We start from the raw sequence: 9,117 nt of genomic DNA, 5'->3' as shown, positions 1-9,117 counted from the left end.
AAACAAAAAATGAATGAATCAATGAATAAAGAAAGAAAAGTATTTACACCAAACAAATCCCATAAAAACACAAAACTAGAAATCATAATATACATGTAAAAGATCAGTAAGGTAAAAAAAAAAATGCCCAAACAAAATGATAGAGACAAAACAATCTCCAAAAATACCATTAAGTTCATTCTGTGTTGACCATGTACTGCTGGGCATGGTACCTGCCCTGAAGTGGGGTTTGGATGCTGAGGGATACTCCATTGTTTCCCATCTTCTTGTAGGTAATAGATAAAGAAATTATTCCTATAACTTACTGTTCTTTTCACTATTTGCAGCTAACTAGTTGTAATTAGAAAACAAAATTTTGTCCACACATTACATTACCAAGATCAAAAGAATATTTTCACAACATGACTATGTAAATTTCCTTGCAAATTAATGCTTATTGGAAGATCAAAGAGTTATAATTTTCTCTGATTATAACACCAAAGCTAATCACTCTGGAGTTATGTTCTAAATCTCTGTATTGTAGAACACTCATCTTAGCATTTAATTCCGTACATGAATTTTCATGTACTTTGCCATTTCTAGGTAGTATTAATTTCTGAGTAGCTAGAACACTTAAAATTAAATGTCAAAAATGCTATCCATAAACACTGAAAGATAATGCTCGGAAAATTTACCATGAAATTCAGAACATTTATTTCATTCTGAGAAAATGATCCATTATAGCTGACAGGACCTATTCAACTGAGAGCATTTGGGCCGTCTGCTCCAAATAACACTGGGGGAAACTCTGCTCTCAGCCATCAATTTAAAGAGTGCTGTACTTTAGTGATTATAGGATTCTTATGGGTTATGAGAGGAACAACTTATGAATATGTGCCAGATAAATTATGGGGTAACGTACATTGAAATGTTAAGATCTGTCATATCAATCTATTAACAGTCATCTGTAGACTGAATATTGATAATTGAAGACCGACTTACTTCACTGTAGACTTGAAGGGATTCTGTTTTTTTAAATAATTTATTTTTGTTTTATGTACATTGGTGTACTGCCTGCATGTATGTTTGTGTGAGGGTGTCAGATCCTCTAGAACTGTAGTTTATAGACGATTGTGAGATGCCGTATGGGAGCTGGGAATTGAACCCAGGTTCATCTAGCAAGAGCAGCCTGTGCTCTTAACTGCTAAGCCATCTCTCCAGCCCCAGGGATTCTGTTTCAAAAGTTCAGGTAAAGATTTATTTGAAGGACAAAAGCTAATATTGAATGTTGGATACTAGCTTAATGGATATCAAGGGTAAATACCTGCTATTTGATTACTGTAAATGTAATGCAAAATATTACACATCCTAAGGTCAAGATTGCATTTTGGAAATCGAATGAAGATTTTAAAATAATAGAAATATTGATAACAGCATGTTTTAAAACTATAATTGAAGGAACTGGAGGGATGATTCATAAGTTAAGAATGTAGACAGCTTTTGCAGAGGACTCAAGTTGGGTTCACAGAATTCATGTCAGCAGCTCTCAATGAGCTGTAAATGCTGCTTCAGGGATGTGACTTCCTCATCTAGATCACTCAGGCACCCATGCTCACAGGTGTGTACACACACCAAGACAAAATTAAAAAGAAAATAAAATATAAAAGTATAAATGAGAATGTTGACAAGCCTAATGTAAAAACTGGAAAGAATATATGTGGGATTTTTCCTCCTTTATACTGGAATTAGGCAACAAACAGCATGAATTTACATATATTTATTTGAAAAAAAATCACTCCTGCTCCAGGTTTTTTGAGTCAGAGTCTCAGTTTGTATTCCAGGCTACCTGGAAGTCACTGTAGAGCTTAGGTTAGCTTTGAAATCCTGGTGATCTCCCTACACCAGCCTTATGAGTACTGAGTTTAGGTGTGATCCATAACATTTTGATTAAAATATATTTATTGTACATATAAAATGCATAACTTATGTGTTATATCAAATGTGCATTGCTGCGAACATACATGTCTTTATATTTACTTTGGGCTATTCATACTTTTATAGAGATGCCTCCAAGTAATTGAATTAAAACCCAACCCCCCCAACTGACATAAATATATCTCTAATGAATCTTTAGATTCATTACGTTAACATAATATGTTAAATTATAGCATTATCAAGATTTTAGTAAAACTTGTTGAGACTATCAAATCATTCATTATTATACTTTCAAAAAATTACTTTCTTTATATTTATTGTGTATAAAAGAATCTTAGCAAAAGTATTAGTTAGTACAACCCCAGTCATTTAATCTAAGCAATAGAACACTTTTACTTAATTAAATAAATGCTATTGACTGAATATTTTATTTTCAGTTTAATTTTGTGTAGTATTACTCCACAAAATACTCTGTATGAGCATTGCTCACAGCAATGGCTGGGGAAATAAAAAAGAATAAAGAGAATAATTATGATAGTATAGGCATTCAATGTTATCTATGCATTGAAAGTTGAACTACAGAACCTTTATCTTATCACTGAACGCATCATTTTATAATCTAAATTTTACTCCTTTTTTGTACATTGGCAGGTAAAACATCTATCTTTGAACATTGATTATGTGAAGGAAGAAAGATGGGACAAGGTGACAGCCAATGACATCTCGAGATAGGGAGGCGAGAGACTGTCTACTGAATGTTCTTCAGTTTGTGGATACAACACTGATTAGGAGAGAGTCATGTGGAAGAATGAGTCATCCACTGTTCTGTGAACCCATCAACTAACCGAGGCCGAGGATGTCTTTCTGCAAGAACTGCCATTAGTACTGAGATCAACATCAAACTAATTTTCCTGGTTAGTGAAGTCATAGAACGCAGATTTGGCCTATTTAGGAACCTTGTCGTGAGCCTTGAAATGCAGAAAGAGTCTGCAGTACAGAGCTGAACCAAGCCAACCAAACCAACCATACAAACTTTTCAAATAAACAGTGAAGGACTGGGCCATGGGGAGTCTGTTTAGCAAGTTAATGGCACTTATTCCTCTCGCAAAGGACCTTGATTCAGTTACTAGCACCTATGTGGTAGCTCACAACCATCTATAATGGCATTCTATGGGATCCAAATCCCTCTTCTGACCTTGGCAGCCACCAGGCAAGCTCACTGTGCTTATCTGTAGATGCAGACAAAATATTCATACACATAAAAAATTAATTAACCTCAATCTTTTTAAATAGTTTTTTTTCCTTTTTCTATGAAATGGCTGAAGAGACAGCACAGAAGTTAAGAGCACTTTTTGCTTTTCTCTCCAGAAAACTTGAGTTTGATTCCCAGCACCTAGACTGATTCCCAGCTCATCATCACCTATAACTCCAGCTATAGGAAATCCGACACCCTCTTCTGACTGTGTGCACCGCAGTCTCATGATATAATAAAATATACGTGTAGGCAAAACACTCATAAAACAAAAATAATTAAAATATTTTTAAACTGTTTAAAAGTTGAAAAATGAGATAAGCTGGACATGGGGGCACATCATACAATCCACACCCCATTGCCTGAAAGACTGTGATAAGATTATGAATTTAAGGCAATCCTGGGTTACATAGAGAGTCCTTTCCTCAAAAATATAAATTAAGTTAAATTAAGTAAATAATAAAAAATGGAGATGCTGAAAGAGCCTCTGAGGATGGGAGATTTACCTAGTGTGTGTACTTCTCAAAGTCATCCTGGGTGCAGCTGGTATCCCAATCCTCCACTGAACATGTGTGGTGTTCAGACTTCTTGCCGTCTCTCAAGGCAATGTATTTCCTCTTAAAGTTTGAGTGAATAACTTGTCACTTGTGTCTGAGAAAAACTGTCAGTGTGAGGGATGCAGAGTTAGAGGAGGCAGTGAGTACCCCATCAGCCAATCTGAAGAGTTAAGAGTTTTTATTACAAAGGAGCAAAGCACTTGGTTTAAGAGGATATTTGACACACAGCTTGAGGTCAAAGAGATGGCCAGCTTTGAGAAACCTGAGAGAGTGTCAACATGATGGAGTACTGAAGTTCTCACCAAGAAGGGAACAACTTATAATACCTTCAGACAAGTTGCACTGACTATCAGCACAAGTATTTAGTTTTCCTTTATCAGTTTTATTGAAGTATCCTCTACCAGTTTCTGAAGTGAATTTGAATTAAAACATGCATATACTCAGAGTGGATCAAAATACAGAATATGTCTGTCATATCCTAAAGTTATATTATTTATTTGATAGTAAAATCCCCCCTATTTCAAAAAATGATTGGCTTTATGCCACAATTGGTTGGATTTCTCTTGTTCTAGATGTCTCTGTGAACAGAATAGCACAGTACATCTTGCTGTACCCAGCTTCATTTGCACAGCAAGCTGCTTTTGGAGTTTGTCTGTTATTGTTGCTGCATGTCTAGCATTGATTTGCCCTTTTTGAAAAAAACACCACAAATTGTTTCTCAGTCACAAGCTAATCGAATTTAGACTGCTTTCTGACTTGCAGCTCTCAGAACCAAACTTCTCCAAATAATCTTTATAAGTATTGCTATTAGTCTTTAAACTTGATTTTCCAGTGTTGTATTATTTAGAAATTATCAAACAGCCAAAATTATTGAATCCCCATACAGTCACTGGTCTACTCCTGTTACTAATGTGCTACTAGTATAGACTTATCGTTGGCCTGTCAATCCAATTTATTATTTTGTAGAATTTCAAATTAATCTATAATGTCAATAAAATCATTATAAATATTTTGGTATGTGTATTATCAGATATATTTCAATATTTATTTGCAATTCTTACACTGAGAATCAAATTAAAGTAATATGTATGAGTATGATGTGCATGTTTCTATAAATTTTGCCAAACCTCTGTAGTGCCTGGCTCATTACCATCACCTAGAATGTTGGCTTCTGCAACTCTAGGGTAGCCACAGTTAGTGGTCTCTTTCCAGAACTTTTTCTATCATATTTTTTATATTAGTTTGATAAAGATCAATAATTCAGATAATGCAAAAGAGAACCCCCCCAAAAAAAACCTCTTTACACTGCAAAATGACTTTGACAGCTGCACATATGTTTTTATGAGTATAGGAGTTTTGCCTGTATGTATGTCTGTGCATCATGTGCATGCTTGGTGCAGGGCAAAGCAGATACCAGCTCCCCCCACCCCCCAAATGGAGTTCCAGATGGCTGTGAGGCACTAAGTGAGTGCCGGAATCAATCTTGGATTCCATGAAAGAGCAGTAAGTTCTCTCCACGGCTGAGCTGTCTCTCCAGTCAGACAGTTGTTCACGTCTTATCAGAATTTATTCTTTTTTGGTAGTAAGCGTTATTTCAAAGCAGTGTCACACCAGAGCTTTGGCTCTGTTCCTTCATTGATGTTTAGGTAATCGTCCAAACGGCTGGTAAAGGTTGGGCCACTGCGTCTCTTTCCACCATTGTTAAGAGACCGGCTACTCTATTTCCTGAACAATGTTTTGTAAGTTTTGCAATAATACAGAACATTTTTAATTCATTATTTTCAACACTTTCTTTTGTTTTTGTGTGTGTTTTTTTTAAATGGGTACAATGAACTTTATTGATGGTGTTCAAGAGAGTAGGGCTCCCTAAGCCCCTCCTGTTGTGCTGGGGGTCAGGGATGGAAACAGTGAGGGAGATGCTCAGTGTCGGGGGGCTGAGATGGGACAGGAACTGCTCAGCAGCCGAGGGTCTCTCTTGCTGTCCTTGCTGGGGTGGGTGGTCCAGGGCGGGCTTCTCACACCTTGGAGGCCATGTAGGCCATGAGGTCCACCAACTTGTTGCTGTAGCCAAATTCATTGTCGTACCAGGAAATGATCTTCACAAAGTTGTCATTGAGAGCAATTCCAGCCCCAGCATCGAAGGTAGAAGAGTGGGGGTCACTGTTGAAGTCGCAGGAGACAACCTGGTCCTCAGTGTAGCCCAGGATGCCCTTTAGTGGGCCCTCCGACGCCTGCTTCACCATCTTCTTGATGTCATCATACTTGGAAGGTTTCTGCGGGCAGCATGTCAGATCCACAACGGACACATTGGGGTAGGAACACGCAAGGCCATGCCTGTGAGCTTCCCATTCAGCTCTGGGATGACCTTGCCCACAGCCTTGGCAGCACCGGTGGATGCAGGGATGATGTTCTGGGCAGCCCCACGGCCATCACGCCACAGCTTCCCAGAGGGGCCATCCACAGTCTTCTGGGTGGCAGTGATGGCATGGACTGTGGTCATGAGTCCTTCCACAATGCCAAAGTTGTCATGGATGACCTTGGCCAGGGGGGCTAAGCAGTTGGTGGTGCAGGAAGCATTGCTGATAATCTTGAGTGAATTGTCATACTTCTCATGGTTCACACCCATCACAAACATGGGGGCATCAGCAGAAGGGGTGGAGATGATGACCCTTTTGGCCCCGCCCTTCAAGTGGGCCCCAGTCTTTTCCATGGTGGTGAAGACACCAGTGGACTCCACAACATACTCGGCACCAGCCTCACCCCACTTGATGTTGGCGGGATCTCGCTCCTGGAAGATGGTGATGGCCTTCCCATTGATGACAAGCTTCCCGTTCTCAGTCTTGACTGTACCGTTGCACTTGCCTTGGGTAGAGTCATACTGTAACATGTAGACCATGTAGTTGAGGTCAATGAAGGGATCATTGATGGCAACAATTTCAACTTTGCCGGACTGGAAGGCAGCCCTGGTAACCAGGTGTCCAATTCGGCCAAATCCGTTCACTCCGACCTTCACCATCGTGTCTCAGGAACGAGGCTGGCACTGCATGGAAAGATGCGGCTGTCTCTGGAACAGGGAGGAGCAGAGAGCCTGTTTCTGTTTTTTTTTTTTTTTTTTAACTCTACATTTCTGCTTTCTGTACTAGTTTTAGATCCAGCCGTGTAATTGATAGTTTTGAATCTATAGGCTAATATAATAACATTATGAAAATTTCAAATTATTTAATTATTCAGATTACGTTTTTAATTCATGAATATGGTGTATATATCAATTAAGTGTTAAAATAATTTTCCTGTATATGTAATTATTTTCATAGTCAAGAAAAGTAGGTTGCTTATTATCTTGGATAATTACATTTCTCTTTTTGAAATTTTCCTTATTTATTTAATTTTCTTGTTTATTTCTTCTTGAAAATTATTTTTATACAATATATTCAGATCATGACTTCTCCCCTCCCTTCCCCTAGCTAGATCCTCCCCACCTCCAACAATCTAAGTACATGTCCTCTTACATTCTTCAGAAAGCCACAGGTAAACAACAACAATAACAACAAACAATAAAAAAAGAGAAAAGAAAAAAATCACACACATACATGTACATATGCACACAAACACACAAACATCATAAAAATAGAGAATCAGAAATCATAATGTAGAAGCAGACCCAGCAACTTTAAAAAATGCCTAAACAAAGCATTATGAGACCAAAAAAAAATCTACAGAAACACTACTGAGTTCATTTTGTGTTGACCACCTACTGCATGTTATGGGTCCTATTCATAAGTGTGGTTAATATACCCAATGAGACTCCATCAGAAAAACCTAATTTTTTTTCTTAGCAATTAGTTGTCAAATGGAGAGTCCTTCTTGGTTAGGGATGGGGCTCATGTCTACTTTACTCTCTCAGACCTAGGATCCTATCTAGTTTTGATTTTTGCAGGCCCTCTGCATGCTGCTACAGTCTCAGTGAGTTCATATGTCTGTCAGTCTTGTTGTATCTTGGAGACACTGTTTCTTTGATTTCTTCCATCCCCCACTGGATCTCAAAATCTTTCTGGCTTTTCTTCCTCACAGCTTCCTGAAGTCTAAGAGGAGGGGTTAAATGAAGACTTTTCATTTAAGACTGAGTGTCTTAAAGACTCTCGCTCCCTGTACACTGTCCAGTGTGAGTTTGTGTATTAGTTCCCATCTACTACTCATCTTTATATTTATTCAGTTTTAATTAAAATAGAATTATACCATTTTCCTCCATCTCTTTCTCCCTCAACCCCTTCCCAGGAATATTTTCTCTAACCCTTCCATGATTCCCTCAATTTGAAAACCTTTTCCCTTTTATTATTATTATTACATACATGCATATGAATACTCAAATAAATAAAACTACTCTGTTTGTTGTAGTTGTTAGTGTGTACATATAACCTAAAAGGGGCCTCATTCCATGGTAAAGACTAATTTCTAAGGGATATTGACATGGTTCCAGTTATTTCCAGGAGAGACCATTTCATGGCCAACTTCCTGGCCTTCTTATTCTAACAATCCTTTTGCCCCCTCTTGCCTGATGTTCCCTGAGCCACAGTTGTGTGAATTGTGTTGTAGATGTATCTATTGGAGCTGGGTTCCCCACGATCAGCTGATCTCTGTTCTGTGCCACTTGTGACTTTCTATGATGGTCGCCATTTGCTTTAAAGACAAGCTTCTTAGTTGAGGGTGTTAACCCCACTTCTCTGTGGGTATAAGAATAAGATTTAGTAAGGGATTTGAGGAATAAGATTTAGTAAGGAATTAGTAAGGAATTTAATAAGGATTTATTAAAGAATAAGATTTAGTAAGGAATTATGCTGGTCTGGAAAAGTGGAAGCTATTTTTTGTTAAGAGTATGTAAAATCTACTCTTGATAAGTACTCACATCATCCAATAAAATGGTATTAACTATTACCCCTGTGGTTGACTTCTGCCCATTGACATCTATATGTATTCATCCTACATCATAGCAAGTTTGTATCTTTTAATCAATTTCTCTTTCCCATCAGGATGATAACAGTTTTTTTTTATGTTTCTTAGTATTCTTCAAGTTTTCAGAGTCTAAGTGCATCAAGAAATATTTTCTTCTGCTGTGGCTGATTTTGCTTAGTATAATATCCTATAGAATTACGCATATTGTCCCAGATGGTAAGATATTCTTCATTTATAAGGTTGAATAATATCGCATTGTATATATAAAATAACTCATGTATCCATGAGCCTGTGTTGAGGTCCACAGAGGTTTCCTAGTGAGATCTGAGTTTGCTTTACACAGCAGGTCTGTATTAAGGAATGGCTTGACCAAGTGCATGGTCACCAGGTGTCTGGAGTGGTCTGCACTTGGCTGTGCTGGAGGCAGGTCTTTTGTTCCACCCC

The 9,117-nt window shown here is 38.0% G+C and overlaps 1 pseudogene; it reads right to left on the bottom strand.

The window, feature by feature from the left end:
• Window positions 1–5,738: 5,738 nt before the first annotated feature.
• On the bottom strand, window positions 5,739–6,739 carry LOC131926258 (glyceraldehyde-3-phosphate dehydrogenase-like; annotated as a pseudogene).
• Window positions 6,740–9,117: the final 2,378 nt, after the last annotated feature.

The sequence above is a fragment of the Peromyscus eremicus genome, chromosome 16_21 (genome assembly GCF_949786415.1).
Source record: "Peromyscus eremicus chromosome 16_21, PerEre_H2_v1, whole genome shotgun sequence".
NCBI lineage: Eukaryota > Metazoa > Chordata > Mammalia > Rodentia > Cricetidae > Peromyscus > Peromyscus eremicus.
Note: the sequence above shows the minus strand (reverse complement) of the source record. Positions and strands in the feature narration are given on the sequence as shown.